This window comes from Paroedura picta, chromosome 14 (genome assembly GCF_049243985.1).
Source record: "Paroedura picta isolate Pp20150507F chromosome 14, Ppicta_v3.0, whole genome shotgun sequence".
Classification (NCBI taxonomy): Eukaryota; Metazoa; Chordata; class Lepidosauria; order Squamata; family Gekkonidae; genus Paroedura; species Paroedura picta.
The window spans coordinates 3,940,302-3,955,943 of record NC_135382.1 but is presented as its reverse complement, the minus strand read 5'-3'; positions in this window follow the sequence as shown (position 1 = coordinate 3,955,943).

The following is a 15,642-nucleotide window of genomic DNA, read 5'->3' as shown; positions in this document are numbered from 1 at the left end:
ATGCACATTTTAAAAAGTGAAGGATTTTCTCCATTCCGTTCCATGGTTGTTCCACCTTACTTTTTATGAGAATGCAGCAGCTTTTACTTGCTTGGAAATAAATATGAAAGTTATTCTAGTTCATCAGGGTATCTTAATTACAACTAAATGTCATGGTAGACTTTGCCTCATCCTTGCTGGACACTGGTCATGTTTGAATGTAGTGAGTCAGTACTTAAATGTATAACAACATTTGTGGAGAAATTGCGGCCGTGGCTCAGCACGGCCGCCGTTGAAGCTGCAGGGGCGCCTGGTGATGATGCAGCCCCCAGTGGCGTCATCAGGCCGTGCCTGAGACGTGGCTGAAGAGGGGCGGGGCGGCTGGCCTGTAAAAGGCTGAGCACGAGGCTGCCCGCCCTCTTCGCGGCAGACCAGTTCCGGCGGTGGCAAGGGAGGTAGTCCCAACCCGGCAGGGAGCGGCTCACGGCGCCACGGACGCTTGCCGTCACCCTGCATTCCCAAGTTTCAATTTTTCCAGCCAGTGGGGGTGGGCGAAGTAGGTGCGGAGATGCCCCGGAGGCAGCAAGCTGCTTCGTGGGGCCGCGGCAGCTGGGAGGCCGCGGGGGCTGGGGCCGGCAACGGGGAGGGGGAAGGGGGTGACCAAGGGAGGTCTCGGACCCCTCCCCATCCACGGGAAGAGCCGGGCGGTGCGGGGGGCATACCTCGGCCCGCGGGGCTTCAGGGTGCGGGCCCCATGAATGGGACAGCCCCTGAGATGGGGCGGCCGTCCAGGGAGGAAGCTCCAGGGACGTGGCATCTAGGGGGAGCCCTGGGGTGGAGAGGGATCCCTCCCCGCGCACCACTAGGCCCCGGAGGGCAGCCAGGAGCCCGGCGAGCACTTCCCCTCCCAGGGGGCTGGGCAGGGCAACCAGGGGGGTCTGGCTCTCCAGGGGAAGCCGGTGGTCCCGCCCACGCGAATCCCGCCGGGGTTCCCCCGCACGGCGTTCCCGGTCCATTTCTTCGGATAGGGCCAACTCTCCCAAATCCTCTGATTATTGGGCCGGGTACGCCAAGGCTCTAGCCCTCTTCACAAACAGGACTTCGAAGCACAGAAGTCTGCCCTGCCGCTGGAGTTCTTTTTCTAGGAGCCCGTAGCGGAGCTGGGAGGCTCATAGGGACAAGACCTCTGTGGGACACAGAGGAAAGCGTCGGTGGCAGACGCAGCGCAAGGCACACAAGAGGAGGCGGTCTTCGCAACATAGCCGATGGGTGGTACTGGATTGAGGCCGCCTTTGTCCCGGGGATTCCCCCCTGGATGAAGAACCGGAGGCGCAACACAAAATGCATGCTGGACGATGCAGGCGTCAGCGAGAGGCACAGGGAACCCCCGGGCTGGTTCAAGGATGGGGAGGCCCCACCAGGGGTCCATCTCCCGCCAAAGCTCAGGGAGCGGGCCCTCGATGGGTACTTCGTAGATTTGCTCGACCTGGTCCGGGGTCGCAATAAGGGTGCTGACACCGGGAAGCGGGGAGATAAGGAACAACAAAAGGCCCAACCTTGCGAGCGGACCATGATAAATTGGCTTAAGGGTGTCAGGATCAATGCTTGCCCTCTGCCATAGTTTGGTCATGAACAGGGGTCCCTCCAGTCTTGTATTAACTCCAGGCTTTCTGTGTAACCCACTATTTTCATCTATTTGCCTGTAACCAAAACCTGTCTGCTGTTTCCATGTTATCATGATTTGTAGTGCCCGCTCTGAACTGTTTGTCTTTTGATCCTTGCAAGCTAGCTCTGCTTTGTGTAACAATAACATTGTATCTTGTCAATAGGCGTCAGGCAGTCCAAGGATGCGCTAAATGTAACACCCCTGGCCGGATGCCTGGGCTGGCACCTGGGAAGGAGGGAATCCTCCCCCTGGGAACATTCAAGTTTTGGGCGGGAGAATTGTATTGAAAAGGGCTTGCATGTTCATTGTAGGTTAGATTAGACTTTGCTAGTTATAGTGACTGAAGTAAACTTCCATTAAAGCTTTCTTACTATAGAAGTTTTGTTGTGAGTTCTTTTAGCACTTGACAAAGGGGTTCGCGGGGTTCCATCTGCGGGGCTTACCCCGAGCAGGGATGGCACCTCTCCCTCTATCTTTATACGGTCCTGGAGGCATGGGAGAGGGGTGGAGAAGAGGCAGCCATGGAGTATGATAGGGAGTTTCGTGAGCTGGTCACGCATAACGCATCCACACATTGGGATCTTAAATTACACAATGCGTGGATTGTGCAGGTGGGCTCCACGGCCCGTCAGTGGAAGAAGCAGCGGACCGGGTCCTCTGCCCCCCCCCAAATCAGTGGGTTGGTCTGTTGGGACTATAACAGGAGCGGCTGTAAGCGTAGGAGATGCAAATTCGAACACAGATGCGAGTCTTGCAGGGGGAGGTTATTTGATGGGGTCCTGCACCCAGCCCCACTCCTCAGGGCAGCCCTTTCGCAGGGCCCGATCTTCCGGAAAGAGGGATGGAGGATCGGGATCCGGCGCACTTTCGACTGCACAAAAACCGGCAGCCTGATCCTGAAGGCCAGTTGCAGGTCTTGGCCCATCAAATTGCACACTTTGCTGGACTGGCCTAGGGATTACCCCGACAGAGCTGCTGGCGTTTATCTGGCTAAGGGGTTTGCAGAGGGGTTCCGGATCACCTACACTGTCGAGCGCGTGGCGTCCATGAGCGGCAACCTGCAGTCAGCACGGGAGATGCCGAATGTGGTGGTGGCTAAATTAGCTAAGGAACGGACATCCGGGAGGATAGCCGGCCCGTTTGATGACCCACCGCTGCCTAACCTGAGGATTTCCCCATTGGGTGTCATTCCCAAGATGACACCGGGGGAGTTCTGGCTCATACATCACCTATCCTACCCAATGGGCGGGTAAACGATTTCATCGCTTCGGAACTTTGTGCTGTAAAATACACACCATTTAATGTGACCATCGCCATGGTACGTGGCTGTGGCCGCAGCGCGTTACTCGCAAAATGCGATGTACAGTCAACGTTTTGGCTCCTGCCCATCCACCCAGAGGGCTACTGCTTGCTAGGATTCCAGTTCCAGGACAAGTGGTATGTAGATAAGGCCATGCCGAAGGGTTGTTCCATCGCATGCGCCGCGTTCGAGACGTTCAGTTCCTTCCTCGAGTGGGCAGTGTTGTCCAGGGGCCAGATCGCCGAGATAGCCCACTAACTAGATGATTTTCTGATGGCAGGGTCCGGGGCCACCTTGGAGTGTGCTTATCGCCTGCAGAAATTCCAGGAACTCATGGGGGAACTTGGGGTTCCTCTGGCTGCAGAAAAAAATGAGGGCCCGGCCACTACGATTACTTTTTTGGGCATAGGACTTGATACCGTGTCGGGCACTTCGCGTCTGCCGGAAGACAAAATAGCAACCCTTCGGGGACTCATATCCTCCCTGCAGGCCAGGCGGAAGTGCACTTTGCGGTAAGTTCAGGTTCTCTTGGGGCACCTGAACTTCGCTTGCCGGGCGGTGACGCCGGGCAGGGCCTTCTGCTTTTGCCTGTCCTCTGCCACCAGGGGTTTGACCTGCCCCTTTCACCACGTCAGGCATACTAGCACCATTAAGGAGGACCTCAGGGTGTGGGAAAGGTTCCTGGAGGGTTTTAACGGCATAGCGATTTGGCAGGTGCCATTCAACCCCCAGGATACTCTGCATGTCCAGTCCGATGCCACTAGAGGCAGTGGCTTCATGGTGTACTTCACAGGCCGTTGGTGCGCCGAACGCTGGCTGGTGGAATGGCCACCAGAAGTCCGCCGGGACTTGACATTTTAAGAGTTTTATCCCATATTGGTTGCCGTGCTCCTGGGGGGTAGGGAGGTCGCCAACAAGAAGGTCGAGTTCCTGTGTGACAACCTGGCGGTTGTTTACATTATTAATCGGCAGTTGTCCGCGTCTGCGAGGGTCATGCGCTTAGTACGGCATTTTGTTCTCGCCTGCTTATCCCACAATTGTACATTCAGGGCGTGGCACATGCCTGGCATCACTAACGAGCTGGCTGACGCTCTCTCTCTATTTCAGGTCGAGAGATTTTGTCGGCTTTCTCCGGGGGCAGCCAGAGCCCCAGAAGTCTGCCCGGCAGAGGCCTGGCAACTTGGAGCCGATTGATCCTTGACGGCATCCTCTCTTCCCTGGCCAAGTCGACATAGCGAGTTTACCGCCGGGCGGCGACGGGTTTCTTGGACTTTGCAGGGATGGCCAGGAGAGGTTCAGCATGGCCCATGGACGAGGAGATGGCCCTCCGGTACTTGGCCCACCTGCACGAGCGGGGGCTGTCACACCGCTCCTTGAGTATCATGCTGTCTGGCTTGTCGTTTTGCAGCAAAGCCGCCATCTCTTGGGATCCTGGCAGGTCGTTCTTGGCCAGGCAAGCCATCAAGGGCTGGGGGTGACAGAAACCGGCCAAAGCCGACATACGCTGCCCTATCACTCGCGAAGTATTGGCACGCTTGCTTGAACACCTCCCGGGGGCATGCCAATCTGGCTATGAAGCCGCATTGTTTACGGCAGTGTTTAGCACAGCATATCATGGGGCATTCAGGGTAGGCGAGCTGACTGCTCATTCCCGCACTGCCACCATGGCAACTGCGTTGCAGGTTAACGACGTGGTCATCGACGACGGAGGTGCAGAGTGCTTTCTTCGCCGGTCGAAGCCCGATCAAAGGGGGAAGGGCAAGCTGGTTAGACTTCCGTCCCTCCAGGGGGCTCCCGACTGCCCTCATCACAGTCTGTCGAGATACTTGAAAATCAGGCCGCCACTGCCTGGCGCCCTGTTCATACACCGGAATGGGACTTGCCTATCACGATTTTAGTGTACTGCCGTCCTCACGGCCAGCTTGGAAGCCGTGGGATATCTGGCCTACATATACGGGGCCCATTTGTTCCGCATCGGGGCTGTCACACAGGTTTACGTGGAGGGCAAGTCATCCCAGGACATACAACACTTGGGGAGGTGGCGCTCCAGGGCTTTTGAGACTTACGTCCACCCGTGGCTTGTCGACTAACGTATGGTCTTTTCAGGTGTTCCATTGACAGCATCAGTCGCAATAGTGGGTCACAGCATCCCATATTGGGCCAGTCAGCATGCGATGTCCTCCGTGTGGGGATCGAACCTCGGGCTGGATGACTGCTGTCGAATCGTATGGTGGGCAAGACGTGGGCTGCAATGGGAGTCCCTGCTAGATGTCGTGTCCCAAGAGGTTCATCGCGGCGGTGTTCCAGATATCCTGGTTATCCACCTGGGTACCTTTTAACCTTTTAAACCCTTACCATTTTAAAAGTAGATTTAAGATTTTTCTGCAAACTATCTTGTATGTTCCTGGCTCCAATCTCTAGTACCCATGTCTGGCCTTGTTAAGAATTAGATCTATTAATGTATTTCTCAAAAGTGTTTGGTGTTCCTTAAGTCCCTGTTATCCATTTTATTTTGTTCATGAATGTTTTCACACAGAATTAGGGGAGGTGTAGTTCCTCCCTACATCGTTTAATTAGCTCACCCGATAACCAATGAGCACCAGTAGAATTATCGTGCCTCTTGCACAGATGCAAAAGCCTCTGCAAGGCCTGGCAACCCCACCAGCACTGCTACTGCACAGCCATTAGAGGCAGACAGTGGACAGCCAAACAGATTAGATTAACTCATGGAGCTGGCAGCCCTGGCATGAGTGCCTCCCAAGCATGTTTGCTGCAAAATTCATGGCACCCATTCCTTGACCACAGGCTTTAGGGCAACCGTGCTGACTACTATGCTGATGCTTACCTGTCCACAGAGGAGGCTGGGGGCATCTTGGGATCCGGTGGCACGTCTAATGACACACGTCATCAGACCATGTTTTGCTTTTTTAAAACAATGAATTAACTTCCCCCATATGGAATTTCTTAGCAAGTGCCCAGAAGTACTTCATTTGTTTTCAGACAGTACTCTCCTATATCATAATGTTAGTTCTGTGATGGATGTTGCATTGCCCTATGGGGATTCTAGTTTGGTCTCCCCTGCAGTCCTTTTACCCCACGGTACTAGCCATGAAGGAGGTCACCTAGAAAGGGCAGCTGCCACCCCCCCCCCCCTTCGCAAGCACCTGGAAATATCATGGGTTTTTTTTTTTTTGGAAGGAGGAGGGTAGACAAAAGTCACATGACATGTTTAAAATCAATTATTCATCCATCCATATAGAGAATTTTGCTTGGTTGGCTGGCGTGGTCATGTAGAGCAAGGTGTTAATATTGGCGGGGAGGGGGGACACCTGGGCATGAACCTTCCATGGCTTTGGACTGCTTGGCTTTGCCCAACACCACCTGTGCCTGCATGGGGTCTCAATTAACTTTTGAGCCAGAGAACAATGTTTGGCGGAAAGGGAACTCTGCAACACAGTATCAGGAGCAAGACAAATTCATATTCCAGTTTAATGCATAGGTAGGGATTCAGGTACTAAACAAGAAAACTGAAACAAGAATGCTTCATTTGTTAGTATTGCTATGACTCACCCTTAACTGAAAAAAGACGGTAATATTTAGAAACCTTCGGCTCCCTCTGCTATTTTGGAGATGAGCTGTTTAGCTTAGGTGACAAAGGGTCATCTGTACAGGGGAGGGTGAGGTTGGAGTGATACATCCCTGTTATAGCCAACAGGATAGCTACCCATCAGCAGAGATACTGTGTGGATCAACCTAGTCTGTCTTTCCAAACTGATGTTTGTATCTGTCACATTGCTGACTAGTTAGCTTTGAAGAGGCTTTGTTTTTGTTTTATAGCAGTGCTTCTGCTTGCTCTTCTGTCCTCTCTTTGGCCACCTATTTTAGGCACAGGGGCCATTGTGTTGCTTGCACATGCTGGCCGGCAGCCAGGCAGGGCCATAGCAGAGGCACAGGGCTGACTTCCTCCTCTGACAGCCAAGCCCTGCCTGCTATGCTGTCATCTCTCCTTGTGTTTATTGTCATCAGAGAAACAAAGAAGTCATTTCAGGTCACACCAGACAAGGCATAAGATATCAATGATGAGGACCTCTTAGTAGAGTTCTTAAGCAGTTGGCGGGAAGCCTAATTTGGGGTAAGGATAAACTATAAAATATTCCTCACTTTTGCCCCTGCTAGGGTGGACAGTAGGGTTCTATGAGTTCTCTATGCAGGAAATGTCTTTCATTTATTATTTATTTCCGGTAACAAAAAGACAGGCACCTCCTTTTAGGCAGAACAAAGTCAGAATACCTTTGAGACGAACAAAGTTTTGTTCAAGGGATAAGCTTTCATGTGCATGCAATCTCACAGCATGCGTGCACACACAGAAGCTCATACCTTGAATAAAACGTTGGCTTCAAGGGTGCCACTGGATTCAAACATTGTGGTGCTGCTTCAGACCAACACCGTGACCCACCAAAATCCAATCCCTCCTAGATATGAATGGAGTGGGTGGATAAGAATCCTACATGTGGTTCATGGATAAAGACACAATGTAAATAAATGGGGAACTAAAGGGGAGCTAAACCCTGACTCTTCTTGCATCTTACCTTGCTGTGTCTGAAACATTTTTTTTACCAGCCTATCTCATATGCTGCATCAGAGCTGCCCAGGGAGAAAAGCAATTTAAGTATGGAAGAGCAGCCCAGTCAGCTGTGGGTAGGAACAGGCGTTAGCTCCCCTTGTACCTGCATTCCACTGAAACAAGCACATGTGAATGGGTATCTGTGATTATTTGCACGAGGATATTTCTACTTTATATTGGGCCATTCCGCACAAGGACCAATGTTGCCAAATGTTCACAGAATGCAGAAACGCTATATCAAACAGTGGAATTTCATCATTCTGCATACCTTTATTTTTAGTGGAATATAGAAGTCCCAGGGGTGCCTCAGAAACATCTATCTGGGCTGCTCCTCCTCCAGCCTGCTGCTGGCTGCTAACCCCAGGTAGGTAGGTAGGTAGGTAGGTAGGTAGGTAGGTAAAGAAAGAAAGAAAGAAAGAAAGAAAGAAAGAAAGAAAGAAAGAAAGAAAGAAAGAAAGAAAGAAAGAAAACCAGGGCCAAGCTAGACATTTGTGGTGTTACAGAGTTGGATCTGGGATCATTGCACCCTGGGAAGTCTCTCTGCATGATGATGATGATGTGAGCCATTCAGTTGAGTCCGACTCTTGCCTATGGCACAACTGCTGCCATGATTTCCCATCTTACACCGCTTCTTTTGTATAATCTTCTGGCCGGTGTCCATTTTGATTATAACTAACCATTGTGTTCTTTGTCAGCCTGGTTTCCTTTTTCCACTGACCAATCCTAGCATAATTGCTTTCTCCATTGAGTTGGATCACATGATATGGCCAAAGTGAGCCAGAGTTTTGTGATTTTGCCTACCAGTGATGTTTCTGGCTTCATGCGCTATAGTATTTCCTTGTTTGTGACTTTTCCTGTCCATGGAGCCCACGGAAGCCTTTTCTAACACCAGAGTTCAAAGGAATCAATTCTTCTCTTGTCTGATTTATTTCATTGTCCAACTTTCACAGCCATAAGTGGCTATTGGAAATATGATAGATCGAACTAATCTACATTTGGTAGTCAGGCTTATGTCCTTGCTCTTCCTTGTTTGGGTCATGTTCGTCATTGCGGAGTGACCCAGAGCAATTCAACCTTTTATTTCCATACTGCAATCCCCACTCACATCAATTTGCGATCCAAGCAAAATGAATTCTTGAGCACATTTGTTCTCTTCACCATCAATTTGTAATGAGCTGTTCTAGGCCTTCCTTAGTCTCTGCATGAGAAGCAGCAAACTTGGGAAAGTAGAATATTCCCACGGGAAAACAGCATGGGTGGGAGGCAGGAGCATTTTGTGCCCCTGAGATACCATCCAAAGCCTGTCTAGGCACCCATCATTTTTTTTTGGGGGGGGGGGGATAGCTTGGATTTGAGATTAGGAACCTTAGCATCCAAAAGGGCTAAACCAGTGGTCCCCAACCCACGGTCCGGGGACTGGTACTGGGCCGTGTTTCAATGGGTACCTGGCCGTGTTTCAATGGGTACTGGGCCGCAGCTCCTCCTTGTCCTCCTCCCCGGCTGCTGCCTCGGGGGCTGCCCTGCCACTCTACCGCTGGCTCACCTTTGGTGCTCTCCAGTGGCTGCCATGGCTGGGGCTCCCCCTCAGCGTGGCACTGCGCAGCTGCTGCTGGCAGTGCCCCCCAGCAGGCGGTGGGAAAACAAGTGGAGCAGGGGCTCAGGCGGCAGCTGCGACGTCCCTCAGCAAAAGACTACACCCCCCCGGCTTCAGTAAAATTGTCAAGCGTTGACCGGTCCCCGGTGATAAAAAGTTTGGGGACCACTGGGCTAAATGACAACATCACCTGGCAGTCACTCCTATAGATGAGGATTGGCACCTGCCTGGACCGGTCATTCAGTGTAATTCTCACAGTAGGGAAAGGGAGATTCAACTGAGAACCTGAAGGTCAGTGATGTTAGGCTATTTCATTTATAACATCTGAAATTAATTGTAATTGGGTAATATGGTAAGGCAGCCGTCTGAAAGCGTGGCCTTTACCGTGGCTGCCTCGTATGCACTATAGAATACTGTTTCGGCCTGCGCCAACAGCTGCTGCAGCAGCAGGAACGTAATGGGGTGCCTGTGATCTCGCCTCCTCCGGCCCATTCTCCACCACCCTCCCACTGCTTTGGAGGCCAGGAAGGATGAACTTGGCCCAAGCGTCCCAGAGGATGTTTGCTCCCCAGCTACTTGAACACCAGCAGTTGTCAGAGAAAACCTCAAAACCTGAGGCCTCCGCCACATGTGAGTGAACCTGCAGATCATTGCACAGTGCCAGGGGTGTCTGCCATACTTCCACTCCATCAGACCGTTCCAAAAACCCCTGCCGCACCTTAAGATCATCTTTGAGGGGTGGTGATGTGAATATGGTGCCTCGGTGCGTGGACCCCCACCGTAGACCAGGCCAGTCTGGCACAAAAGGCCCTCCCAGGTGCCACCGCTTTGCAAGAGCGGTTGAGATGCCCCAGCAACACCTGCATGTCCCTAAAGGTGCACTTCCTCTTACCTGTCATATCATCAATCAGGCCTTTTAAGGTTAACAGCTTGTCCTCCGGCAGTCTGTACATGCCCCGCACAGAATCCAGGATGATGCCCAGGAATGTGAGTCAGTCTGCTGGGCCCTCTGTTTTCCTGGGTGCCAAAGATTCCCCTACCTCCTCAGTAAGTTCCTGGAATGCACTCAAGCGTACCTGGCAAGCAGGGGATCCCTTTGGTCCAAAAAATGGTATGTCATTCAATGAATGCATTACCAAAGGGAACTGATGCCCGTCCCTCACTGCCCACTCCCACAGTGTGCTGAACCTCTTAAAGGCTGCACAAACGATAGAGTACCCCATGAGCATGGCCTTGTCAAAATGCCAGCCAGGACAGAACGGAAAGCCTAACAGGTTAAAATCACCTGGGGACACCAAGAGAAGGCAAAAAGCTGATTGGATATCACATTTCAGCATAAGAACCCCTTTCCCGCACAAGCAGACTATCACCACCACATGGTCAAAAGAAATCAGCTCCAGAACAATGCCATCATTCACCGAGGATTCCCTTGGATAGGACAGGTGATGGGTTAGGCAGAACTGCCTGGTTTTTTTTTGGGGGGGGGACTACCCCGGCCTTAAGTTAGGTAGTGGCGGGGCTGCAAATGGGCCCGCTATCCTACCCACAATGCTCTCCTTGTCAGTTTTTTCTTGCACTACCACACAAGAGCCTCTTCTGGCGCAGAGTGGTAAGGCAGCAGACATGAAGTTTGAAAGCTCTGCCCATGAGGCTGGGAGTTCAATCAAGGTTGACTCAGCCTTCCATCCTTCCGAGGTCGGTAAAACAAGTACCCAACTTGCTTGCTGGGGGGGGGGGGGGTAAACGGTAATGACTGATATCTAGCCTATATTGTTGTAAAGGTAAAGGTATCCCCTGTGCAAGCACCAGGTCATGTCTGATCCTTGGGGTGACGCCCTCTAGCATTTTCATGGCAGACTCAATACGGGGTGGTTTGTCAGTGCCTTCCCCAGTCATTACCGTTTACCCCCCAGCAAGCTGGGTACTCATTTTCCCGACCTCGGAAGGATGGAAGGCTGAGTCAACCTTGAGCCGGCTGCTGGGATCGAACTCCCAGCCTCATGGGCAAAGCTTTCAGACGGCTGCCTTACCACTCTGCGCCACAAGAGACTCTTTATATCGTTGTACTTGTAGTTTATTATTATTATTATTATTATATTATTATATTTATATTTATACCCCGCCTCCCCCCGAAGGCTCGAGGCGGCTTACATAACCCTGTCCCCTAAAACCATAAAATGACAATAAAAACCAATGATTTACAGTAATTGTAACAGCGATGGCGTAATCTACTCATTTGCTCTCCGCATCCTCATCTACGGTGGGGGGTGACGCTCTCTACCACCAGTTAAACCCATTACTGCGCGTCCTTTCCTCTGCAGCCAACGGGAACAGCATCCTGCCCTCCTCCAGTGAGCTCCCCCTCACTGGAAGTCTTCAAGCCAAGGTTGGATACACACTTTTCTTGGATGCTTTAGGATGCTTTGGGCTGATCCTGTGTTGAGCAGGTGGTTGGACTAGATGGCCTGTATGGCCCCTTCCAACTCTATTATTCTATGATTCCCAATAGTCAGTTGAGAATGTTAGAACCCCAGAAAATCCCTGCTGGGTCAGACCATGGAGGGTCCATCTAGTCCAGGATCCCATCTCATACAGGGGCCAGCCAGTCCCTCTGGAAGGCCCACAACAGGGCACAGAGGCTGAAACATTCCCTGATGTTACCTCCTGGCACTGGAAACTGAGTTGATCAGGACTTACTTAGCTTTGGTTTTCTTAAATAAATAAGACCAAGGCCAATAGTACAAAATAAGGTGACATTTTTAATCACTTACAGAAGTTAAATTGCAAAAATTCCCTATACATTTCACCAGAAGACTGTCAGAGGAATGTATACTATAAAATAACAACACTGAGTTTACATAATTATAGTTAGAACTAATAAATAAGCCCGCAGTTCCCGAAATACAGCGGGCTCTAGCGGCCGTCAGACCCTTCTTGAGGCGGCTGGCAGCCTTCCCACCCGGCCCCCAGCAGCTGAGGCTGGCCATATGGTGGCCTCGGAGGCTTCCCCAGCGCCTCCACCACGTGTTCCATGGGCGCGTCGCCGCCTACCAGTACTCGTGTCGGGGTGGATCTCAGCGGCGGAGGTGGGCTCGAGAGAGAGCGGGGTCTGGCGGTTCCATGGCGGCAGTGGCGCTGGGCATGCGGGCGGCCGGCCGGCGCCAGGTGCCTCTTGCTGCTTGCAGCGTCCGTGTCCGCCGCGCAGCGGCTCTTCCCGGCGCGTGTGAGCTCCGGCTGCCGCAGCGTCCTCTTGCTGCTGGTGGCAGTAGGTGCCGCCGGCCACCACCTCTTGGGCCCGGCCGTTGTTGGCGCGTCTTGTCGGTGCCTCCAGCGCCTCGTGTCTCCGCAGGCTGCTGCCCATGTCGGCGGCCAGGCAGCAAATGGTGGCAGCCATGCGAAGGCGGCCGATGTTGGAGGGGGGTCAGACCAGCAGCAAGGGACCAGTTGTCTGGGGGAAGGGGCCTATCGGCACCCTTCCTCATTTTGGACAAGGCCCGCCTGCTTTATTTTATCCGCTCCGCTAGGAGTGGTTAAAGATTATACAATTAAGATATTTCATTAAAAGTTAAAATCCAGTTCCTAAAATACCAGTGACAAAGAAAACCGCCAGAGCTTCTTCTATCCCTAAGATTGCATGAGGAAGAGAAACTCCATGTCAAGAAGAGAGATAAGGTCGTCTGGCACCCAACAGGGGCAGAAGAATTCCCAGAGTTGGTAAGCCTGTCTGAAAAGCAATAGTTTGTGAACCATAACAGGGTAGGGGAAACCTTCTGCAGTGAAGAAACTGAACAGAAGTAAAACCTTCCGTGTGGAAGGGGGCCATGGTCTGAAGGGATTCCCCTAAAATGTGCCAGTTATACCTGAATAGACAGGATTTGGAGGATGTGTGAGTGTCTGTGTGTTTGCATATGTGTGCAGATAAGGGGAATATTCATTCATGCATGCATTCGTTCATTCATTCGTTCGTTCATTCGTTCGTTCATTCATTCATGCATTCATTCATTCAAATGTGTAAACTGCCACTCCTGGCAATGCTGGCTCATGGTGGCATACAACATTTTAAAATACAATATATATATATATGTAACTATTATAAAAGGTCTAATGACCTTTGGGCCTCACAATTTTGGGGCTTCATAATTTAAGGGCCAAAAAATGCTCCTGCCTGTGTTGTCTGGCCACCCAATCTGGCTGCACCTCCAGCCCCTAACTGTCACTCCCGTTGCCTCAGACCGTACACTCCCAGGGGCCAGGGGCCAGGGGCCGCTGCCCCCCTGCAACAGACAGCGGCCAGAGCCAATGAGAAGGTAGGGAAAGGAGAGCCAGCCAGTTGTGCTGTGGGAATTCTGAGGGGGAATCCTCCATTTGGGGTGACTGGCAGATTTCTTGATTGCAAAGATTTTAATGTTGGACCACTTTTGGCAGGACAAAACAGCTGGAGAGGGAGAAGAGCAACTCTAGTGTTGGGCCCTGAGAGCCATTGTGGAGTATCAGTTAAAGAACGTTGGCTTCTAAACTGGAGAGCCGGGTTTGATTCTCCACAGACAGCCGGCTGGGTGACCTTGGGACAGTCCCAGAGCTCCCTCAGGGTGTCTGTTATGGGGTGAGGAAGGGAATGTTTCTTCTCCACAACAACCCTGTCCAACCTCCAAAGCAGCCCTTTCTGCCTGGGGAGCTGATCTTTATACTCTGCAGATGAGCTGTAATTCCTGGAGCTCTTCAGGGCCCACCTGGAGGTTGGCTACCCCTGGGTTGGAAATATTCCTGGAGGTTTGGAGGTGGGACTTCAAAATGGTACAATGTTTCTGAGATTAGCCTCCAAAGTAGCCATTTTTGCCTGCAGAGTTGATCATTATAATTTAGAAATGAGCAGTGATCTAGAGACGATGGTAGAGGCTTGCAGACTAAGGTTGGGTTGGAGGGGTGCAGGAGTGTCCCTCAGGGGCTATGAGCTTTGGCCAGCCCTTACCAGCAACTGTGTTTTTTGGGGGACAGACAGACAGACAGACCAGCATCAGTCCTGTGAGTCTGGAAAGTGCCTGAAATAGCCTGAAACTGTAAATGGTGAACAAGTAAATGGTTAGAAAGACATGGGAACTGAAGTGAATTTTTTCAAGCATGGCCTGGTAAATAAAAACCAGTATTTGCCAGGAAGATCCTATGAACTAAAAGGTATAAGTGGCCCAGAATTTCAAGGGGAGTTAGCTTTACAAGAAAATAGACAGTGAGACTTTGGAGGAAATTAGGTGATCCACTTTTATTAGACAACAACTTGGCCTTGCAGACAACAACAGGGACTGCAGTTACCAGCAGGGCAGACATCACCAGCCAAGCAACAGACTGTGCTAGCCAAGGGGTGCCTGGGGCCACATGCATTCCTTTTGAAGGGATGCATGTGAGGGGAGAGAGCTTTCCCTTCAGCCTAAGGGAGATGAGCCATACTTTCAGGGGATTCTCAGACCTCCCCCCTGGAGGCTGGCATCCCTAAACCTCAGAGGGATACAATGCTACAGAGTCACCCTCCCAAGCAGCCATGTTTGCCTGGGGACCTGATCTTTATAGTCTGGAGACGAGCCACAATTCCAGGAGATCTCCAGGCCCCACCTGGAGGTTGGCTGTCCCTGGTCTGAACATATTCCTTGAAGTCTGGAAGTGGGGCCTCAAAAGTGTGTAATGCCCCCATAGCTACCTAGCATCCACTGACCTATTTCAGGTTTAAAAAAAAAACGTTGTAGAGAGGAGGTAGGGTTGCCAGATTGGTTTAGGTTTATATTCTGGAATTCCATACTACATAGATGTGCAGAAACCTGACTAGGGTCAAGACTGCTGTGTACAAAGAGATCACCTCTTGCCAGCTTCCAAATGAGGCACTAAACCCACACCAAACCATGAGCTAACGCCCGTTGTATTACAGAATACAACGGGCTTTACTTCTAGTACATTATATATGTGTATGTATATATGTGTGTGTGTGTTTATGTATGTATGTATGTATGTATGCATGTATGTATGTATGTATTTATTTATTGATTTGATTTGATTTGATTTGATTTTTAGCCTGTCACTTCCAAAAGGCTCATGGCGGGTTACAACATTTAAAAACCCCAATACATTTCCCCCCAAAACCATATAAATTGCACAATACCCATACAGAAATCCAAGATACAATTAGGTGTTAAAACAGCTAAAAATCCTCCCTAACCAAGACCTCCAGGGGAGGATATGGGAGAATAGATCTCCAGCCATCAATAAGATATTAAAAGAAAGAAGGGGGGGGGTCTAGTTCTTTCTAACAGATTATCTAGTGCAGCCTTTCTCAACTTTTTTACTTTTGAGTAACCCATGAAATTTTCTTCAGGCTCTAAGAAACATTAGAAATAGCACAACCATCCAGAATATGGTTGGGAAACATAGTGCGGTCACCCAGGGCCACCCAGGGACCCTCCCCTTCCATCCACCCCCCAGGCCCATCATTGGTG